The 24,013-nt window shown below is 46.9% G+C and overlaps 2 non-coding genes across 2 annotated transcripts; both read right to left on the reverse strand.

Annotated features, from left to right (window-relative positions):
* Positions 1-10,686: 10,686 nt before the first annotated feature.
* On the reverse strand, positions 10,687-10,758 carry TRNAA-UGC (transfer RNA alanine (anticodon UGC)). The gene has a single exon. It is a non-coding gene; the product is annotated as a tRNA-Ala (tRNA).
* Positions 10,759-11,303: 545 nt separating this feature from the next.
* On the reverse strand, positions 11,304-11,389 carry TRNAY-GUA (transfer RNA tyrosine (anticodon GUA)). Its single transcript is given in 2 exon segments — positions 11,304-11,339; positions 11,353-11,389. It is a non-coding gene; the product is annotated as a tRNA-Tyr (tRNA).
* Positions 11,390-24,013: the final 12,624 nt, after the last annotated feature.

The raw sequence follows: 24,013 nt of genomic DNA on the forward strand, positions 1-24,013 counted from the left end.
CAGAATAATAAAGCGGCTGGGAAGGCTAAGAGGAAGTAAACCAAACAAAGCATTTAACAGGAGCAGAGACAAGCTAACTAAAAAAAAGAGTGCTCTGGAAGTTTTATACATAACCTTCAGCGTTACAGCACATGTAATAGGGCCAATCCTCATGGCAGGTTACAAACGTTGAAGAGGAGGGACTAATGGGCATACTAAGCAATGAAAAGCAGCCATTTACAAAGGACATTAAAATGAGGAAATTAGAAAGATGGGTGTTTCTTTTTTTTTTTATAACACTTTTTATTGTTGCAGCATAAGTATCACAAATGAAAAGGCAATTACACGGACTGGCTTCAACATTCGGCCAATGCCCGTCAGTTATGCAACGTTTTCTTTTCACTAGATTCCCAGGATTCCACATGAATCAAGTATAAGCGTGGGGTTTCAGCAAAACTCCTAGTAGGTACATAAGAAATGAGAAACGTAATCCCCGAAACAGCCACTTCCATGCCCACCTCCCCCCCCCCGATCCTTCCCACCCTCTCCCGACGTATGTACACCCACTAGTCATAACTGGGTTATGTAAAATAGTCTATGTCATCTCCGCCCCTAATCACCTCCGTCGGGTCTGTGTCGCCCGGCAATTCCTCCGAGGCCCCCACTCAAGTTCTCTGTGGCTTCACTCCAATCTGTGGTATTGTCTCCACTTTGACCATACTCTCCGAAACTTTTTTGGGCAGCCCCTGGCTTTATAGGTCACTCTCTCTGCCGCCATGTATAAGTCTAGTCCTCTCCTCCATTCCTCTAAATCTGGCGGTTTGGCCGCACCCCAGTATCGTGCAATGTCTCTCTTTGTCACCACCAAAGCCAGCACTAGGAAGATGATCAGGGGGCGGGCCAGGTCCACTTCGGTTGTCAAACCCAATAAAGCCTACTTAGGGTCGCGTGGTAGAGTAGTGTCCAGTACCTCATCCAATTCTACAAATATTTCTTCCCAATACGCTTGTATGATATTGCAACCCCAGAGTGTGTGATAGAAGTCGCCCTCCTTCTGAAGGCACCTTAGGCACGCTGTGTCTGTGACCTTCCCCATTTTATAAAGGCGTACCCTGTCGAAATAGGCTCTTTGTAGCACCTTCAGCTGTATGAGGCGAAGCCTAGACTTAATCGCTACCTCGCGCGGGTGCATAAGAACCATCTCCCAGTCTAGATCTTCCATTGCCCCGGCATCTGCCTCCCATTTGGTTCGTAAGTCTTGTAAGGTACCTAGCATATTGTTGGTCAGCGTTCTATATGTGAGGGATACCGCCCCTCCCCCTATCTGTTCCTGCAGTAACCTACCCTCCAGTGGCGCGTATTCTGGGATGTCTGTCTGAGTGATATTTTGCGCCCTCCATGCATGTCTCAGTTGCGTGTATTTGTAGTACTGTGTGTTATGTAAGCCAAAATCTTGCTGTAGTGCGTGAAATGTTTTTAGCTCTCCCCTTGTAATCACGTCCCCTATTGTTGAAATGCCGATGTCATCCCAACGTCGGAAGCCTTTCAATTTGTTGAGTTCACCTAGCCATCAACAGTGCCATAGTGGCGTCTGCCGGGTGGCCCGCTTGTCCCATCCCATGCGTTTGGTCGCCCTACGCCACGCGGTCAGTGTAATCTGTGTGGCCGGCAGGAGTTGCTTCCCTCCGGCCCCTCCGTACAGGTAGAATAGCACGTTGGTGGTGGACCATTTCGACCTTTCTAGTGCGTAGGTAGGGTGATCTATTGCCGCATGGAGCCAATCATTAATCGGAGTGAGATGCTCCGCCCAATAGTATGCTTCTAGGTTGGGAAGGGAAATCCCTCCATTGTACTGGTGACGTTGCAGTGTGGTTAAGGCCACTCTCGGCTGTTTCCCCATCCATAAGAATGCACGTAGGTCTGAGTGGATTTTATTCAAAGTTTTAACCGGTAGCGGATAGTATTCGTTTTGCAGGGCATAGAGGAACTTCGGAAGTAGTACCATTTTATATAGCGCTGCGCGGCCCAATAAAGTGAGCGGGAGCTGTCTCCACCGATCCATTTCCGCCTTTGCGCTTACCATGATTCGGGCCACATTATTATTAAAGGAGAGCTGCCTATCTAGTGTTATGTACACTCCCAAGTATTGGAAGCCCTCCGTGGTGTGAATGAGGAGTTCTGGCAGGCAATCCCTCCGCTCCATACCTTGCGGGTCATATAAAACCGATTTATGCCAGTTAATCGTATGGCCTGCCCTTGCACCGAAGTCAGCCGGTTCTTTGAACAGCACCGGGATTGTGGCGTCCGGATCTGTAACAAACAACAGGACGTCATCGGCATACAGCGAAATTTTCTCCTGGGTATCCTCCGACTCCCCCCATGTGAAGCCTCTAATTCCCTGATTCTGACGGATCCTGATCGCTAAGATTTCTATTGTCAGTGTGAAGAGTAGGGGGGACAGTGGGCACCCCTGGCGCGTTCCTCTACCAATGCTGAATTCGCGCGACACCCTGCCATTGACCCGCACTCGTGCCCTCGGGGTTGAGTACAAGAGTTGAATCCACTTTAGAAACTTAGGGCCAAAGCCGAACCTCCTCAGCGTCTCCAGCAAGAAGGGCCAGTGGACCGCATCGAAGGCCTTTTCTGCATCCAACGAGAGAAACCAGTGGGGCTCGCTCCTCTCTCGGATTTCCTGCAGCCAGTTATGCGTGCGACGGAGATTCAGTTTAGTTGCCCTGTCCGGGAGAAATCCGGACTGGTCCGCATGTACCAGATCCGAGATTACCCTCCGAAGGCGTCTAGCTAGGATAGTGGCCAGAATCTTTGTCTCCATATTGAGGAGATAAATCGGGCGGTAGGAAGCACATATGTCTCTAGGTTTGCCCTCCTTGTATATTGGGACAATTGTGGCCAAGGCAAGGTCGGGCGGCAGGCTCGCCATCTGGAATGCCTCGACAAATAAGGTTTTTACATGGCGTTGTAGCAGGTCGGCCGTCCGTTTGAAAAATTCCGCCGGGAAGCCGTTGGGCCCCGGCGTCTTCCCCGGTTTCAGGGATGCTATGGCCTCTGCTATTTCCTCTAGTGTCATCTCTGCATCTAGATCTGTGGCGTCCTCAGGTGACAGGGTCGGGATCACCATGTCGCACATATAGTAGCGTGCTTCATCCCCGTCACCTAGATTCCTAGCCCGGTAAAAGTCTTCATAGTAAGCTGCAAAAGCCTCAGCTATAGCCTCGTCCGTGCATGCCGACCTATTCTCTGCCAGTGTAATCCTATCAACCCATCTAGCTGTCCTTTCCTTCCTGCTCAGCCACGCCAGAAGTTTACCCGATTTATCCCCTACGTCATATAATCGGTGTAGCGTCGCCAGCGCCTGTGTGCGTGCTTCCCCAGTGACAAGTTCTCTATAGTGTCTTTGTGCGTCTAACAGTTTCCTGAGTATGGCCTCTTCCCGTGTTATGTTATGTTATGTTATTTGGATTTTTTAAGCACACAGCTGCCCCAGCTAAGGGGCGTCCCGGCGCTCTATCTGGAAAAGGTAACATAACTAACAACACAGAGAAAGTAGGGAGTGATTAATAAGACAGAGGAAAGAAATGAGTTTTGACAGCTTTTCTGAAAGCAAGAAGGTCATCCAAAGAGCGAATGTAGGCAGGAAGTGCGTTCCATAGTTTAGAGGCTAAGACCGTAAACGATCGGCCACCCAACCTACATTTTTGAAAACGGGGGACAAGTGCCAAATTTTGGCCGGCAGAACGAAGGCTGCGCAAAGGGGTGTACAAAGACAGAAGGTGCTGAAGAATGATAGGGGTGTCAGATTTAAGAATTTTGAACACAAAGCAGAGGGCCTTGAACTCTATGCGCCTGATTACTGGCAGCCAGTGCAGATTGAAGATTGTGCTACGGGCTGAGCAGAAGCGCGGCAGGCCCACCAGGGCCCTAGCTGCCGCATTCTGCACCCGTTGAAGTCGCAGGACGTCCGCCTGGTTGGCGCCCAAGAACAGTGAGCTCGCGTAGTCGAGCCTCGATAGTACGCTAGCTTGGATCACCATCTTGCGGGTGGGGGCATCAAAAAATTTGAGGATAGGCCTCAAGCCACGCAAATTGCCGAAGCACATGGATGCCACCTTCTTAGTGTGGAACGAGAAGGTTAGTTTGGAATCCAACCAGACGCCAAGATTTTTGAGTTCAGAGACAGGTTTTGGGGGAGGTCCCAGCTCCTTAGGCCACCAGCTAGCACCCCACAGATCTGGATGTTTCCCCAGCACCATCACCTCAGTTTTGAGGGTGTTGAGTTGTAAACAGTTGGCCGTAAGCCAACTAGCAACGGCCCTCAAACCATCCGCAAAGTTCGATGCCAGTTGGTCAGAGTCCCCATTAAGAGCCACCGCCAACTGGGTATCATCGGCGTATGATACCATAGTGAGACCCCAACTCTTCGCAACCTCCGCCAAAGGTTGAACGTAGAGGTTGAAGGGAGTGGGGCTCAACGCCGAGCCTTGCGGGACTCCTTGAGTGATAGCATGGGGCTTGGATCTGAACGGTGGCACCACAACCTGAAAGGATCGTTCCGAAAGGAACGATTGAAACCAATCCAACGCCCTGCCTGAAATACCTGCCTCACTAAGCCTTCGAATAAGAATGGTGTGAGATACAATGTCAAAGGCGGCACTAAGGTCCAAGAGGACCAGTGCCGCCGTTTGACCTGCATCTAGTACAGAGCGGAGGTGTTCGACCATGAATAAAAGTGCCGTCTCTGTACTATGTCCAGGTCTAAAACCATTCTGTGTAGGATCTAGTAGATGCGCAGATGCCAGATGGTTTGTTAAGATGTTATTCACATGGGCCTCTGTAATCTTTGCCACCCAGGGAAGGAGGGAAATGGGTCGATAACTCTCCGGCTTCAACGGATCCAATCCAGGCTTCTTTATGATGGGCATGACACATGCAGCCTTCCAACTAGGTGGAACTGAACCGATGGTAAGGGATTGCTCCACCAGATGGCGGATAGGAGGAAGGCAAAAGGACGCCGAGTCCATAAACTGGGCAGGTTTCAAAGGGTCATCCGGTGAGCCAGACTTGACCTTGGCCGCTAGGAGATTAAACTCCTGCTCCGATGGTATAGAGAGAGCGGCCAAGCACTGAGAAGTACGCAATGTCAAGGTCGTACTGTCAGGGTCAGCTTTGGGAAAAGAGCGGTAGATGGCATTTACTTTTTCCACAAAGAAGCTGGCTAACAACTCACAGTGGGCAAGGGAACAGATCTCCGTAATAGGAAGTCTGTTCACTGTGAGCTCCTTCAAGACTTTAAAAATCAGTTTGGACGGGTTAGAACTCGCCTGGAACTCCCGTGCATAGTAGTCAGCTCGGGCCCGGCAGACAGCTCTGTGGTATGTCTTTACCTTGGCCAGGTAGCATACTTTCAGATCTTTATCATAATTCTTCCTCCATGCTCTTTCGGCTTGTCGGCAGGTAGCTTTAATACACCTGAGTGCCTCCGTGTATGATGGTAATCTGTTTCAAGGGCTAAGATCGAACCCTCCGCACCAGAGACCGTGGCCTGCTGCTTCCTCCTGGCCTCTCTCAACCTGCTCTGTGTGCGATCCCTGAGGACCGGCTTCATTGCTTCCCAGAGTGTGACCCCTGATTGGACCGTGCCTTCGTTTTCAGCCACATATACCTTTATGTCTGCCCTGATACCCTTCATTATTTCCGGTGTTTGGATCTCCCAGGCTGGCAGACGCCATTCCACTTTCCTTTCCCTCCTCCCCCGTCCCAAGTGTGCATACAGTGGGGAGTGATCTGAAATTCCCCGTGCCTTGTATTCCGCTAAATCGTTCACAGAGACCTCCTGTCGGGACGTAAATATATAATCCAGCCTGGAAAATACTCTGTGGGCCCCGGAGTAGAAGGAGTAGGTCTCCCGTGTAGGGTGGAGACATCTCCAAACATCTGTGAGCCCTAAAATTTGCATCTGTCGGGCTAGTGCTGTGTCGTGCCCTATTGCGGGTGGTGTCCCCGATCTGTCCCTTGCGATACACATCACGTCATTGAAGTCTCCCCCCACTATTTGAATTGTGTCCGCTGTATCCAGAAGGATTGCGGTGATTGCCTTGAGGGTGCGTGCCTGTAATTTTGGGGGGGCATAAACTGATAGGATCGTGTACCTGCGCCTCCTCCAGACTCCCTGTACTCCTGCATAAGTCCCCTGCGGGTCTAGCCATGTACGAGTAGTAGTGAACGGTGTGGATTTGTGAACAAGGATCGCCGCCCCCCTGGAACCTGTTGTGTAGCCTGCGTGCGCTAGTACTACGTGCCTGCCTCTTGCTATAAAGGCGCAGTGATTGCCTCTGAGGTAGGTTTCCTGGAGTAGGATTATGTCCGGTGCTAACCTTTTAAGGTAGGCATTTACCAGGCTTCGTTTAATCTTTGACCCAAGGCCATTCACATTCCATGATAGTATAGTGACTCCTGCGTCACCAGTGTGTGTATTGTCTAGTGCGTCTGCCATTGGATGTTCCCTCCTTCCTTCCAAGTGGGCCTCCCGAGTAAGGGCGGCTTACAGTGTGGCATGGAGTGGTGCTGCTGTTTCTTAACTGGTACCCTCCTCCCTCCCCAATTCCCCTGGTCCCCCAACCTGCAGGTGCAGAAAAACCCTCCCCTCCCTTCCTCCCCCTCCCCACCTCCCCCCCTTCCAGTTGCGTCCCAACCGGGGACCGAACCATCCGCGGGAGAAGGCCTGTCGCCCTCCCACTTAACCTCCCCATCACACACCAAACAACTGTACAAACAAGTAAAACAACATAAGAGGGCGTGTCAACTTGCGTGGTCCCGGACACCGGGCTGCTATCTCATTGTCCCTCGGAGATCTGTGCTCAGGAATGCGAGTCCTGAGTGTCCGTTGCGGGACCCCGTCCAGATGAGTCCTGCTCCAGAAGCTGTATTTCAGTAACTAGAGGGTGGATTGAATCGCCAATACCGTCTTCTCCTTCCCTTCCGGATTCCTGTTCCTCTGATTCGTCCTCCTCATCCCCTTCAGAACGGATGCCATTCCTCAGGCTGCTGAACCTGGAGCCCGCTACTGAGGTATTACTCGGGGATGTCGATCTGCCCCCTCTCCTTTCGTTGGTACCCGTGTAGGGCGTCGCCGGCTTGTGCCTCCTCGACTTTCCAGTTCGTCTACGTTGTGGTTTCGGCTGTTCCCAGCGCGTCTTTTCCCTTAGTGATCTGTCCATGGCTTCTCTTCCGGCTGCCTCCCTACTGTTCAGGATAGGTCGTTCTTCAAGCCATTGCCAGGCATCCTCCGGACATGTGAAAAAGATGGTTCTGTCCTTATAAATTACTTTGAGTTTTGCCGGAAACAGGAGCATGTAGGCTATATTCAAGGATCGTAGCTTCATCTTCACAGAGTCAAAGGAACGGCGCTGTTTGGACACTTCCTGGCTATAATCAGGGAAGATCATGATTGTGGCGTTTTTGAAGCGGATTTCCCCCAGTTTCCTGGCTTCTCGAAGTATTAGGTCCCTATCAGCATAGTTCAGGAATCTCGCTATGACTGGTCTCGGTCTTGCCCCCTCCGGTGGCTTGGCCAGGAGCGCCCTGTGTGCCCTTTCAATGACGAAGCATGCTGAGAACTGTGCCGCTGGGAAGGTAGTCTTTAGCCATGTGTCTCTCCCCTCGAGTCCCTCTCTAAAACCTACAAATCGAAGGTTATTGCGTCGAGATCTATTTTCGGCATCGTCAACTTTCCATTGCAGGTGGCGATGCGAAGCCTGAAGCTCTGCCATGTCCTTTTTTAATGCGGTGATCGATGCCTCATTATCTGTGACTCTAGTTTCGGCCACTGTCACTCTCTCCGTTAGATTCCGGAAGTCCTGGCGCAGCAACGTTATCTCGGAACCTACTTCTCCGATTTTTACTTCCAGTGCCGCCCGCGATTCCTGGATATCACTCCGGGATGCTTGGATGGCCGCTAGCAGCATTGCTGTTTCTGTAAGTGGTCCAGGTGTTTCCGGTCGCTGCTCCGTAGCTGGCCTTGATGTCGCAAAATTATCCATTGGTCCCTGTTTCGGTGTCTTAGGTACTGCGTCTCTCTTCCCCATTGTAATCCTCTCGGCGGGGCGGACTGCGCTACTCAGGTGCCGACTGTTGCGTTTGAAGCTCTTCGATTATAAAGGGCTATACTCCTGGCGTCTTCGCTCTCGTGGTCGTTGCCACTCCACCCTCGGCGGCTGTGTGGCAGTATCTTCAGGGGTGGGTGGGTCGTGGTACTCTTTGGCTTGTCTGGTTATTCACCCACCGCAGGGCTCCGGGCGGGGCGACCCTGCCACCCCACCTCGTTGTCTCCAGGTGTCTTTCTACCCTGCGCCCCGTCCCCAGCCACTCCGAGGCCCGTTTCTTGGGACCGTCCCAGTCGCGTGTCTGTTATCAGGGGGGTATTGTGTGGTTTTGCGGAGGCTACCACCGTGTGGCCCCTAGGGTCAAGGTCGGCAGAGGTGGCTATCTCCTCTCCTCCCCCCCACCCGAGTCGCGCACACGGTCCGATCCTCCCCCTTGTAGCGCTCTTCCACAGCGATCCCTCATGCAGGGGCGGTGAGGGCTGCCTCCGTTTTCAGGCCTTAATAGCCCCACTGCTGTTTCAGGGTCTTCACCCCCGTCTGGCTGTGTTCAGTGGTATGTATTGGTGAGGGCAATGGTCGGAGTCTCGCCCCCGCCACTCTCGTGGCCACGCCGCTATCCCGTTCCGTGCGGGCCAGGTTCCTTGTCAGTGCCTCTACTAGTGGGGTCTGCTTCTGCTGCTGGTGTCCTCCGTGTTCTGCCGCCCGCCTCCGTGCCCCGGGGTCCGCTCTTCAGCACAGTGGTGTTTGCAGGCGGGAGAGGGGGGGAGGGGGGTAGAAGGCGCCTCCGCCAATGTGAGTGTCACTGCTGGGGGCTCAGGGTAATCACCGGCCCCATAGGCCGCTACAGCGAGGCCTCTCCCTCAGCAGCCCCCTCCTCCGGTGCGGCACCCCCCGGGCTCACCTCCTTCGCCGGTATTCGATTTTGCCTGCGGGAGCGGACCAGCTCCGCCGAATCCGCCGCTCGCCTCCTTCGCCGTTTGGGGGGGAGGGTGAAGGGATCCCCCCGCTCTCCGCTCCCGGATACCGCCTCCACCAAGCGCTGGGACTCGCGGGTGGGATCCGCTCCGCTCCTCTCTTGGACTCCGTGTCAGTAGACCGGACCCGCACTTAATCAGCCGCCATCTTGGTAAAGGCTGCCGATTTGCAATCCGGATCTGCCTCTACTGTGCTGGTACCGCTCGCCGCACCAGAAGGGGTCCAGGTTCGGTCTCAGTCACGCTGCGATTCCGACTCCGCCACAGCGATCGGGCAGACTTACAGGTCAGGATCGCTCCACCACTACGGCCGCTCAGCCCCTCAGCGCCATCTTGTCCTCCACGGGCGCTCCCGGTCTGGTGTTGATTCAGCTGATTTCGGGGAGTTTCACGCAGGTGTCGGTGCCATAAAACGAATCTCTGCTGCCGAGTATGTTTGCTCACCTCCTGGTGGAAGGTGTTTTCTCCGGGATGATATTAAAAGACGGATTCGTGTGCAGTCCGGCCGGAGCTCCGGCAAGACACGTCTTAGCCGGCCATGCTGTTGGCCACGCCGCTCAAGATGGGTGTTTCTTAATGCCAGTATACTGAATACACCATGTCTCAAAGAGACAGCGCAGGCGCTGCCTAGGCGAGACCTAAATAGGAGGCTCTGTGAAATAAAATATGTGGCTACAATCACACAGTTTGGACAAGGAGGGCAGGAGGTATTGAGTTCAGGTTATATGGTTGAGGATTTTGGTTGGGGTATCTCTACCTCTTTCTCTATCCTAATGTAAATGTAAACGTCATTTGTCTTTCATGCTTGGCTCACAGGTAGAAAAACTGACACAGGAATAGCAGACCCGACTCAGGGCCCCCGGACCCAACTACTAAGCCAAGAATGCAATTGGTTTGGGGTGTCATAACCCAAATACTCCCCCCCCAACCCTCCCTGAAGAGATTGCGATGGCTGGCGTTACCTGCCTCATTATTTTATAGGGTTGCCACCTGCCCATTTTTTACTGAACCAGCCTGTATTTTTAAGCCCAGGTTAGAAAAAATATGAAATAAAGCAGTGAAATGCTGTATTTTTACCCCCTGAAACATAAACTTAAATCAGACAACACAAATAAATCAGTTAAAGAAGTATTTGAGAGCTGTCTAAATAGTTTCAGGATGATTATTGCAGTCAAAGGAGGTGTAATTGCTACCTTACATAACAATGTTGGCAATTTGAGAAGAATTCTTTTTCACCTACCATCAGTTGGCTGCTCTAGAATAGCAAAATGTAAATAAATGGCCGGCATTTTTACAAAGAAAAGAGGCAACCCAAATGAGCAGGGTGAGCTTCCTTTTGTAATATTCAAAATACAATTGGTGTTGGTCGTGCGTGGCCTGGGCCAGGGGGGCGGGGCTGGTTGTCCTCCTGCCCTCCAGTGATCACCACTCGGAGGCTGCTGGAAAAGTGTATTAAAAATCCATTACGCATGCGCGGGTTTCTTCCCATGAGGATGACGGTTTTCACGAGGGGACCAGTGATACCACGTGAGAGGGGAGGCATGGGGAACGGTGTGCACAGAGACTAAAATATAAAGCGTGGGGGAGCAACATGGAGAAAACAAAATTATTACTGGAGATGCCGGGGATTGAACCCGGGGCCTCATACATGCAAAGCATGCGCTCTACCACTGAGCTACATCCCCTGGCGGAATACTGCTTCTCTAGTCTCTTATTTGTGAGTGTCAATTCATAGAGTGCTGTCTGGATTTTAAAATGGTGTTTCGAACATATGCAGTGCGTTTTCATATGTGTATTCCTCCATCATTCTGCTCACGGGTATGTGCTTAGTTAGTTATAGGGATTTTCGTTGTAATTAAAGTCTTCGCTGGAGGGAAAATATTAAATCAACTTAGTATTTCTGTTAAGAACAAGAAATCGCCAAGAAGCAGCATATTTCCCCTCTATAAGCACAGTATTTGTTTTTTGCAGTTTAAACCCTATAAATAGGTTCATGTTTCGACCGCGCCCCTTGACTAATAGAGCTGATTCATTCAATGCCGCCCTATTTATATATTTACCGTAAAGTTCTCTCGTCTAACTATTAACTAATACTGAATCTCCTAGCCTGATACTCACAATAGGCGAAACACATATTGAAGGTACCAGGAGAACGGAGTCTTTGAATAAATTTAATGTGCAGTTTATCCTTTAGCTGACAACCAAAATATGTTCTGGGGGAAAAAAAAAGTCCTTCGAGCCGGATTTGAACCAGCGACCTAAGGATAACAGTCACTCCACTACAGTCCTCCGCTCTACCAACTGAGCTATCGAAGGCCCTGGAGAAAATCGTGTTAATGACTTGTTTTATAGGTGAGTCACTAGTGCAGAACAATGAGGTGTACATGAGCTATATATCTGATGCCGATTCCAGCTGATGTTGCTAATATGATGACGGACACCATTCTAATAGGGCAGCCCCACTACCTGGCAGTCGAGTGCTTGAGGGCACAGCTACCTACAGTCCAAATACAATAGACTCCTCCTTGCCCCTCTTCCCCGCTCCTATGGTAGGAAAAAGTTACAAGGCTCAAATGTTCCTTGGTCTCATCCCTCCAATATGGCAGACCAAATGTTCCTATCACGTGACTAGCATAAAACGTAGTCAGCCACCTCACTTCCTGTTCTTTTGTTTCTTTGTAGGGATTGGTCATCAGACACAGTTACATCACAATCTGTTATTTACAAATGTATTTTTTTATTATGAGTATATTGGTTGCTGGACAGGAGGTATTTCAAAATGTATCTGAGATTGGCCCACCTACTGGTCAAGTTTTACCGTGGGATAAAATATTCTGCAAAAAGAACACAAAGAATTCAAGGAAGAACCTAGGGGCCCATTAGGATGCCAGGCGGATTGCCCCCGCCTGGCCGGCGGGGGCAATCCGCCCGCCATCCCTGTAGGAAAGACCCCCCGCCATATTATTATGGCTGGGGGGCCGCGGTGGACGGAAAGACCGTCCGCCGCATATCCGACCGGGCAAAAAGGCTGGAATATGGTGGCGGTGTCTGTTTGACACCGCCAGCCATATTACAATGTGCTTTGAGGAATGCCTTAAAGGCATGCAGAGTCTGGTAGGGGGGGCCTGTTGCGGGCCCCCAGGGACTCCGGAGGGTGGGGGTGCACATGGGGGGGGGGGGTACCTATGGTACCCCCAGCAGTTCCATGCACATTATGGCAGGCACCGCGCGGTGCCTGCCAGGTTGTGCATGGAAGTGCACAACATGCCTCCTTAACATTGTGGCGGGCGCTTCTGAGTGCACCGCCCGCAATAATGTTAGGGATGCAGGATGCGCCCGCCACTGTGGCAGGCACATCCTAATAGCACCCACGGGACCCCCGCCCTTATGGCGAGCGGTCCATTTACACGACGGGATGGCGGGTGGACAAAGTCCACCTGCCATCCTAATGGGCCCCCTAGTGTCATGGTGGAAAAGCATGGAGTTTCATGAGGAAACAACTAGAACAATAGACTATTGGAGAATGCATCACTGTGTTTTTTGAGAGCTTCATGTGAATTTAGATAAATGATAGATACATACATTAGAAATCAATTTCTTCTTCATTGTGTTAGCGGCTGCTGACAGTATTAGAGCATACCTCACTAACACAATTAATGAATTGCACTAAATAAGGTTCCCCTGCCGATCAATGCCCCCCTATGATCTATCGTATGGCTGCCCCTAGCCTGGAAAACCAGTTTCTGGCACTACTAAACACTCCTTGGAGACTGGTTACCTGCCTTCCAATCTAAAGGAAGCAAGAGTAACTCCCCTCCTAAAAAAAACGGGAGCGGACGCCGCCAGTCTCAAGAACTATAGACCAATCTGCCAAATTCCCTTCCTGGCTAAAGTGATAGAACAGTACGTTCTAAAAACTCTTTCACTCTTTCTGGAGGAACACCAACTACTTTAAATACAACAAGCAGGCTTTAGAGCACACCACAGCACTGAACTAGTGATGCTCTCGATCCTTGATGACCTAAGAACCATGGCAGATAAAAAAACAACCGAGCGCCCTGATTCTACTATATCTATCAGCGGCGTTCGATACGGTCAATCACTCACGGCTCTTGGACCGTCTAACAGCCTTGGGTCTTCAAGGATCAGCCTACCGGGGGTTGGAATCCTTCCTCACAGGGCGATCGCAGAGGACTCAGCTGGGGGAACAGGTATCAAACAGGGGCGCCCTTACTTGTGGCGTCCCACAGGGCTCGGCCCTATCCCCACTCCTTTTTAACATCTACCTACAACCCCTGGTAACAGCCCTGGCTCACATGGAATGTCGTGACTTTAACTACGCAGATGACACCAGCTCATTTTTCGAATTGACAACACCGCCCGGGCTCAGGAAAGGGCACAAAATATCCTCAGATTCACCACAAATTGGATGACTGAAAACTCTTTGAAAATTAACCCAGAGAAAACTGAAGTTCTTGTGATCCCCATAAAAAGCAATCTTTGGAATGACTGCTTTTGGCCCCAGGAGCTGGGTGCTACCCCCGCTCCCGCCGCCGCCGTAAAAAGCCTAGGCATCAAACTGGACCAAGAGCTCTCCATGTCTAACCAAATCACCACGGTAGTTGGCACCTGTATAGGGCTTTTAAGACAACTACGGAAACTCGCCCCACTTCTTTCCACTACCTCCCTTCAAACGATTGTGCAAGCCATAATTGTCTCCAGATTGGACTATGGAAATGCACTATACATTGGCCTTCCGCAAAAACTCATTAATAAACTCCACGTAGTGCTAAATGACGCAGCCAGGTTGATCTTTAGGCTGCCCAGGCGAGCTTATGCCTCCCCTCTGCTTAAAAAACTTCACTGACTTCCCATCAGACAAAGAGTGAGGTCCAAAGGCCTCTGCATTGCCCACAAAGCAATCTATGGTAAAGCTGCGGCCTACATTAAGGAACGCTTGAAGACCTACATTCCAGGGCGTATGCTGCGATCATCGGAGGCCTTTAACTTGGCCACCCCTAGATTTAATACTGCATCTAAAGGGGGTTGAACCTTCTCCGTAGCACTTCCACAACTCTGGAGTCAACTACCAGCCAACCTTCGCGAAGAACCGACACTCCTCTCATTCAGAAAACAACTTAAAACGCTTTTATTCAGGGAAGCACTGATCACCGTCTAAACTGCTTCTTTTTGGTGGGTTCTATTCGATCGGCCCACCACCCCTGGCCTCGCCTCCTCAAAGCGCTTAGAGACCTGCCGGTGATTAGCGATATATAAATACAAATACAAATACAGGGAAATGTGGTGAGGCATTGGGGGAGGGGGGTGCCTTAACAAACAAAAAAAATGAAAACTTGCCAGAGCCAGTCAATTGGGGCTGAGAGGCCACGCCCCCTCACCTTGTGCCCCTCAAGAACAGTGTCTGTCAGGCTGAGGAAAGGTCAGCCTAACAGACACTGTTCATTTTCAGGTCAGGCAGCCAGGCGCTGAACATGCGCTAGAGAGCCGGCAGACTCCGCAGACACTCATTGAAGTAACCTATCACGTTTCCTTTTTCCATGTATGCACCATTAACTGCCTCCAAACATTGCCATGACAATACTGGTTGACTCTTCACCTTCCATGTTTAGTAAGACCGCAACTCCATCTTTTACAGTAACTCTCAGTGATGCATGTTCTTAAATTTCTTGCTGTATTGATCTGTTGCCTCTGTTCGGGATTGTTTCGTTTTATTAATGTTTGTGTTCTAATCATATCATTCAGTGATCCTGATTTATATGCAGTGTTATATAATACCAAAATGCCAATAACATTTTTTTTTTCTTAAAACATGCGCTAAATGTGCAGGCTCCTGGCTGCCTTAGCTGAACTTTGCTGGGTTCAAAATGTTACAGCCCCCGTGGGCATGACCTCTTCGGCACTTCAGTTTTAAGCCCTAAAGCACCCAGGTTCGAGTGTCAATAAGTGGCACTTCATCAGAGTGGGGTGGGGTAAGTACTCTCACTGACCCCATCCTACTCTGTGACGATGAAAGGACTGCTTCTTTCCCTCATTGGCTGATCTTAGGTCAGCCAAGGAGGGAAGGCAGCAGTCTCAAGCCTCCTGGGACCTCCAAGGCAAAGCTGCAGTTAAGTGTGATTTTATTTTTATTGATGTTTGGGGCATGTTATGTGTGCATTTTTGTTTGAGTATTCTGTAATGAGAGTTGTGAATGCATTGGTGTGCACGTGTGTGTGAATGCAGGGTTGAGAGTGTGTATGTGTGCGTGTGTCCCATCCCCTCCTACCTCCTAAAATTACCAGCCGCCACTGACCTGCCAGTCTTCTGCTTGTCTGTCTTCTGCTCCTAAGATTGGGCACAGGCTGAAGCTCCCAGCCCTCCTTACAGCCAATGCAGAAGCTGCTCTCATACCACAGTGCCGGGATTTTGGAGGAGAGGGCTTGTTTTGCACTACATCAGGAGCTGGGAGCCTGTGTCTGTTGGTCTGTCCACCCAGCAATGCAGCTGGGTTGGAGAGATGTCAGTGAACATGACGGTATAGCCATACTAAGATGGCGGGTCAAACTGTCATGCGCACTCACAGCATGGCCCACCACTACTCCTCCACCTAGTGCAGTGATGTGGCCCGCTCCGCAAGACTCAGCCACAGGACAAAAAATAAAATTATCTGCATTTAGATCATTTTATTTTTTGCTTACCTCTATGGGCAGTGGGGCGATGCCTGACGCTGTTTCATTGTTACTCAAAGAAAATACAGGAAAGGCTAATAGCATTTAGAAATCACACTCTAGGAGAAGCCATTGGCATAGCTAAAGGAATAGAACGTTCATTGTTGTCTGCTAAAGTAATGTCATCTGATAATTCACAGTTGATGTCTGTATGCATTGTGAATGAAAAAATATTGATTTTAAAAGGGAGGATGACTTTTCAATGCTTAATACTGATTTTAGGACAAAACAAAAAGTCTCTGTAAAGAAGAGTACTTTGTGTTACCGATGTGTATCTAAAACACATCTTGGAAATTATGGTGAATGTCCTGGTAAAGAAAACAAAATGTCTGAAATGTGGTAATTTTGCAGCGGTGTGCAAGAGTAGTGATAGAATGAATAGTAATGTAAGTATTAGTACGGTGATAGAATTGAACAAGGGATTGTGTTTTAACATGATGATTACTGTTGACATAAAAACAGGTAAAGTTAAAGGGACTTTTTCTATAGTCCACATTAGACAAATTGAATTGCACATGATGGCCGATTCAGGTTCACCAATAACAATGTAAGCAGATCACACCTTTTACGAACATTGGAATATGGTTGACTTGTTAAAGTCATGTGTAAATTTGAAAGGGTTTGCTGAATCTGATATTACCATGATATAGGTTATTTTAAGGATATTCTTGAATTCAAAGTATGTTTAATTAGAACAAAAATGTCTGTGGATGAAAAGTGACGCAATATAGTTGGACTCTCTTATGGCAAGATTAGCCACTCAGGGTGCTATAATTTCGTAAGAGGTCGCTCCAACTGACTCTGTCGATAAGGGGGTAGATCTGGCAGTGAAACAGCAAAAATATAATTGAACAATTGTGACAAAGTTTTCGCCACACTCAATGTTGTTCCCTTAAATAGAAGAATGCTCACTCCTGGGGCCAATCGTTCAAAAAGCCCACAAAACCAATTGAAAACACGGAAAGGAGGAGCATAAACAGATAAACGTATTGTTATGAATACATTATGTAATTTGTTGAGTAGAAAGGGCAACAAAAGGAGACTGCAAAAAGAAAATAACAATATGAAACATCACAAGATCTATATTATTTTATAGAAAATTCATCTTTTATTCCTTCTTTTCTTGCACATAAAGATAGGAACAAGAATACAGTCAAGGACACAGCCAAATACACAGCCAACATGTTTCGTCCTTATACCTATGGACTTCTTCAGGGCAGATTTTCTTGTTCTCTGTAACCCATCATTACAAGGCTTCCATTATTCTTTCAATATTCACCAAAAGCTAGAGGGGGGGAATTCCCTGCATCCGACACTCCAAGAAATGCCCATGAGTACCACTCCTCCTCATTGCAGCCAAATACGTTCCATTTCTGTTTTTTTATGTTTTTATCATTGGGTAAAGCAGTCATACGCCCGACACAGTTTAGATGGCAGGACTACCTTTTCTCAGGACCCGGCGTCCACTGCACACTAGTGAAACAAGCCTATGCTACTTCTAATTTTTCTATTAGAGCAGCAGCCTACTCTAGTTATACAATTAAACCACTTATTAAGGCAAAGGCTGGTGGAGCTCCCAGAGCAAGGAGCAGAGTTAACTTTTATATTATGGTGATAAAGGATGGGATCCAGAACTTGCTGCCAAAGGCAGCAGTACCAGTCTTTTTTTTAATCAGAGGACAAAAGGAGTGTACTCAATCTTGTTTCAGGTACAAAAGTGGTCAGCAGATTTCAGACCTGTACTAGATCTAAAGACAGTGACCGCTTAGATTCCTTATGGGAAGTTCAAGATGTGGATGCTTCGAGTAATTCTGCCATTTGAAAGTAAGGGAGCTTTCCTAGAATCCTTGAACCTTTTGGACACACATCTTCATGTGCTGGTCCATCCAGCATCTCAAATATATCAATGCATTTGTGCCCATGGGAAACATTTTCAGTTCAATGAATTTCCATTTGGCATTTCATCTTCCCCTAGAGTATTGAAAGATTTAACCTCCTGTAATATAGGTAATAGATTCCAGGGGAATTGAGTCATTTCCTTACTTGAGTGACTGGCTTGTTTGTTGTTCTTCTTTTCCCAAGGCTCAACAGCATGTGGAAGAAGTATGTAAGCTGCTTCAATGACCTGGATTATTGTTAAACAATGCAAGGTTCTATCTCACTTCAACTCAAGTCCTTCAATTCCCTGGATCTTACTTCAAAACAGTCATGAGAGGTGTGTCCGCCTGGAGCAAGGGAGCTGAAATTAATCAAGTAACTATCATTCCTGCTGACCTGCACACTTCTGTTAGCCTGGGAATGGTTGAGAAAACAAAGACTAATGTCATCAGCTCTCACCATCATGCCCTGATCCAGAACACACAAGTATCCCCTTGGAGCAACCTGTTGAGCTACTGAGACCCACGGTCAGTAGCAAGTAACAACGAATCCACAGATGCAGCAGCCCCTGCAGTGCTGGTAGAAAGAGAGGAACCTGTTATAGGGATGTATCTTGCAAATGTTCCAATCCAGAATAGTCACTATAGATTCTAGAGGTTTGAAGCCGGGTGCCACTGAGAATACCCAATACGGCTGAAAGGGTCTATCCATTAATCAGTGTCTTAATCCAATTGGTGGGAACTGAAAGTTGCTCACCTGGCACTCTTGAAGGTGGCTCCAACGGCAATAAATCAGCACACGAAACAGAGTATCATTCCTGTGGTTGTCGAGTTCAGGCGCTAAGTGTTCTGGCACTGGAGATTGGGCTATGAGCAAAAGTCAACCTTCTATCACTAAGGACAGTCAGGCACATGCATCAAAGCTTTTTGTGATCACAAACGGTGCGAATCTCAAAAATCGGGCGTTTGCAATCACAAAATTAGCTTTTGCGATGCATTAAGGGTCAAGGCCCTCGCAATTTGAGAATTCGCAAATAATTGCGCGTTCTCAAATTGCGAGTGCATTTAAGGATTCGCAAATTGAGATTCCTCAAATGCAATGCATTATAGCAGAAAAATCAGGTAATTCGCTAATAGGGGGAGCAAATAACCATGAAGTTGAACTTCATGGTAATTTGCAAAAACTTTGAAAAATGCATTTTTGTGCATTTTTCAAAGTTTCATGTTGCGCACACATATGCCCTTAGGGCATGTGTGTGCGCAACATATGTGCACAGATCAATTTCAGGGGTGCAACAGGGTGTCCTTTTGACACCCTGGCACCCTTCAAATTGTATTCTCAATTTGCGATTCTCTAATTGAGATTCGCAAATTGCGAATGTCTTCCCATTCATTCGTATGGGCCTCTTAGCCCATAGAAATGAATGGGGAGATATTCCTTAATTGTGACTCGCAATTTGCGAGTCGCAATTAAAGAATGTTTAGAAATTGCTATTTTTAAGCGATTTCTACATGCATAGGCTTTTGCGATTCCTTAATTGCAATTCCTTAAAAATGGCAATTAAGGATTCGCAAATAGTGTATTTAAAGAGAATGAGTCTCCCGATTTAGTAAACACAAATAATAATGTTATATTGGTTAGTAATAATCGACGTTCACTAAAATGGGCCCAAATATTGGAGAACGGAGAAGCCTTAGAAGGAATCTATACACTACTAGCTGACACGTTTGCCAGCTATATAGGTACACCTTTATTGACCTACATAATGGGTTCTTTAAATCATTAATATCAACGGGTAACTAAAAGGCCCCAAAAAAACCCATCAAATGACAAATAATACATTAAGTAGGAATCCATGGTATGGTAAGGACTGCCGCAATGGTAAGGCTGGACTTCTAGAGGTGATAAAAAGTAAGTCCCCGGAAGAGATCCAGGTGGCAAGAAAAGAATATAAGAAGATCCAAGAGAAGGCAAGAACGAACTGGGATGAGGAAAGTTGGTTGGAATTGTTAATGGCTGCTAAGAGTAAGGATCAAGTGGGGTTCTGGAGATTGGTGGCGAATGGGAACCATATAGGAAGAGCGGTTAAGGATGTGTTCCTTGATGAAATGGCTTGGGTTGAACATTTTCGCATTTATATAGGGCCCCTGAACATACAGGGACAACGGTAAAGGAAACATTATGGTCTACTTCCAGCGTAAATAAATTAGAGTTTGAAATAGAGGAAACAGAGCTAGCAATTAATGCAAGTCAAAAATGGCAAGGCACCAGGATTGGATAAAGTCTTGGGCAATTTATATAAACATGAAATTAACGTCTGGGCGCCTTATATTAATCACTTGTGTAATACATTGGCTGCTGGTGAAGATTTTCCGGATAGCTGGAGGAGTGCGGAAATCGTTTTCATTTTTAAAAAGGGCGACAGAAAAGAGCCATCAAATTATCGCCCCATTAGTTTAATGGATATTTTACCAAAAAATCTACGCAAGGCATATTTTAATACGTATGGATATATGGATGGAGGAAACTTCTGTACTCACCAAGTTCCAATCTGGCTTTAGGCCCAGAATAAGCACTATTGATCAAGTTTTTAGATTTTGTTGCTTATGTTGGAAACACGTTCATATAAGAAAAGGGCATCTTCATGTTGCATTTGTAGACCTTAGGGCTGCTTTCGATCTCGTTTCACGTGATCTATTATGGGACTCTTTATACATGCAAGGTCTTCCGGTCTGCCTTCTCAAGCAGATCATAAGGTTGCATGAAAACAATTATGCAAGAGTAAGATGGGGACCAAATGGCGAACTAACAAAAGCCATTCCAATCAAGCGAGGAGTCCGCCAAGGTTCCGTGCTGGCTCCTACATTAGTTTCAATGTTCGTTAATGATATCCCATCTTACTTAGAGAGCTGCAACAATGACTCACCTAAACTGAATGGAGAAAGGGTTCCAGCCCTTTTATTTGCAGACGACACAATTTTAATTTCCCAAACTCTGCGAGGTCTGCAATCCCTCCTAAACTCTTTCCAAGCATATTGTAACAAGAAAGGCCTGGAGATCAACACTAATAAGACCAAATACATGACCATAAACCCCCACAAAACCTTTAGGGGGCATCTCTTTTTAAAGGATCAAAAACTAGATGCTGTACAGAATTTTACTTACTTGGGAGTTTCGTTAGATTCAAAACTTTCATGGAAAACCCAAGTAGAGAAGAGTAAAATGATACTCACACATAACGTTTTGCCTATTCTAAAAAAACATGGGGCGAGCCTTAGTAAGGCAGTTACCCTGGCACTTGAAGTTTTTAAGTTTAAGGCCCAGTCTGCAGCGCTATATGGGGCAGAAATATGGGGGCCCATGTCTAGGAATGTTTTTGTGAATAGTGAAAATAATTTTTACAGGAGTCTCCTGAAGCTACCAAAAAGTACACCATAATACCTTTAATGTTAGACCTAAATATGAAGCGCACGGATCATTTTGCCATTTTGCGCCCATTTTCATTATGGGTGAGACTCTGGTGTACACCAGAGTAAGTAGACTATAGAAAAGGACATCAAGAAATAATGAGATTGGATTTGAATAATTCTAATGTTTGGCTAAAACACGTGCGCACATGGCTAAAGAGAATTGGGTTGTCTCAGTTCTGGGATGATCCCTCAAGCTTGACGCAAAATTAAAAAAATTGTTGAAAACGACCTTTTGGGTATATATAGTACATAGCTTGTCGAATGATCACACAGGCAGAACCTTGACAAGTAATTTTCTTGTTTTTAAGGATACTCCTTGTTTCGAGGAATTCTTAGACGAGGTTCGACCACCTTTGGCTAAAAGCCTATACAGGAAATTTAGGTATGGAATGTTGAAAATTAATACAATCTTAGCCAGGTGGTCAAGCACCAGTGAAACAAAGATCAGCGAGCTATGTTCCTTGTGTCAAAATAACACAAAAGAAGATGAGTCACACATTCTCTTTTTTTGCCCAGCTTACGAGATGGCCAGGAAAAAATGGATTAGGCCTGTGTGTAATATTTTAGGAGTGCTCTCATACAAGGAGGCGAATAGGATCATTAAGTCTGATACTAGGCAAGTGATTGTCTTCGGAGTTAGCAGATTCCTATTTGTAATAAGTTTTGTACGTAATAAGAAAGGCCTGAATTTATAAATGAAATTGTGATGTGAATTATTTTTCTGTACTTGAATTTAATGTTGCTATCTTTCTGTGTTTATTAATTCGTTTGCACATATTTATAAATCTTACAGCCAATAGCAATATAGGAACTGGTGAGAACAATTTTAAGCAATGTTTTATGTGTTTTATATAATTAATGCCTTTCTAACTAATTTATAGATTCTATTGAACTGATTTCCTAACCGTATCCATATTATCTGCTAAATCATTGACCCCTCTAAGTACAAACTGTATCATGTAGTTGTATTTTTATGTATCTTTTATGCTCGATTGTGCCGAAATAAAGATTATAACTGAAAATGAAATGAAGGATTCGCAAAAGCCAACATTGATGCATGTGCCTGAGTGTTTCTAACAGGCAGACAGAAATTGGCAGCAGACCATCCGAGCAGAGTGTTTCCTTTGAAGAACTTATCTGTCATTGATGCAGGGTCTATTCCAGCAGATACTGCCAATGTTTGGTCTTCAGGAGGTAGACATCTTTGCTTTGCAGAAGAATTTTGTACTACTTTATTTCTGCACAATTACGCCCTGCCCAGAGGAATGTTCAATCGATACAATGCCATTCAAATGGCCCAAAACCATGCTACATGCTTTACCTCCTATTTCCATGATCCCAAGTGTGTTACAGAAGACCACGGAGAACAGCACAAGGCCACTATCAGTGGTTTCGTGCTGGAAATTACCTCCCTGATTCCTACTGCTCTTACAGGTAGCAGTCCAATCTCATTGGGTAATCTCTATAACCCCTCACCTCCTGAAGCATCCCAGCTCCCACAGCCAATGTTATCTCAACTATATCTGTGGGTATGGCTATTGAAAGGCTAAATGTAATAGCTAGGAGTTATTCCTCTGAGGCTGCAAATTTTATTAAACAGTCCGGGCATCCCTCTACATTAAAATCTTATTTGGGCCACTGTCAATTGTTTAATAAGTGGAGTAGAGACAGAGTCTTCTGAATTGACAGTATATCTTATTATGGATTCTTTTAAAGGATGGATTCATGATGCGCCTTGAGACCCTCACGGTTAAGTAGTGCGCTTTATAAATGCTATGATTGATTGATTGATAGGGATTAACAACCTTTACTCTCCATGTCCAGTGAGCAGCAGAAAGAGATTTCAGAAATCCTCAGCTAAAGATGGATGTTAAGAGGACTCTAATTACGTATTTGCCCAGAATAAAGTCATTTAGGAAAGTCAGTGCTCTATATGTTACTTTTCGACAAGTAGGTTCTATGCTCAGTGGACAGATCAAACAGATGAATATTTCTGCCTAGGAAATATAAGGAAAGAATTTGATGGGATATTTAAAACAAAGGGCAACAAGAGAAACTGGGGTTTCTTGGGCTTCATTGAAGGTTGCATCTATGTTGGATATATGCAGTAGAGCTGCCTGGTCTACCCCCACACATTCATAAAACAATTGGAGAGGGGATGTCTCTACTGCATTTGGAAAGTCTGTTTTGGGTTCCATAATGAACTGATAATGCTTACTTTATCTTATTTCTCACATACCTGTTAGTTAATTTATAAGCCACAGCAATTATTTAGCAAGTGTCATTTATGAAGTTGAAGAGTGCGCTTGGGTTCAGCTTGATCTCACGGACGGCTGCTGTTGCCAGTGATGACCGTGCAGTAACTGTGCCTGCCGTTTCCAGACTCGCTGATTTAGAGTAGGCGGATACATAGGCGTGATTTGGAACGCGGACCGAGACCACAAGATTTGATGTATATGTGGTGTGACTACTCGGAGAGATACATAGTTGCCTGAGCAGATGTAGTGCAGACCCCTCCATTGGTGGGGGTGGGTCCACCTAAGACTTCTACCAGCCGGGCTGTACGCCTTAGTACGCATGTCCTGATGAAGCCTAAGATATCTGGCTGAAACGCGACCGCGACTGCGTCGACACCTTGCCCTTAAGGAGTCCCCATAGAACTTTAACTAAATTTGAGTTTTTCCTTTTGCACCTTAATAAGTATATGTTGTGTAGATAACTTAGTTCTCAGGCGCACAGTGTGGGACTACCTATTTGCAATGTATTTCACTCGAAGCTAGGAGTGGATACGGTCATAAGTTGTGTATTTCTTTTTTAGGGTACATTTTTGTGATAGATTGTAGCACTTGCTTAGTTTATGTATG

This window comes from Lissotriton helveticus, chromosome 1_2 (assembly GCF_964261635.1).
Source record: "Lissotriton helveticus chromosome 1_2, aLisHel1.1, whole genome shotgun sequence".
Classification (NCBI taxonomy): Eukaryota; Metazoa; Chordata; class Amphibia; order Caudata; family Salamandridae; genus Lissotriton; species Lissotriton helveticus.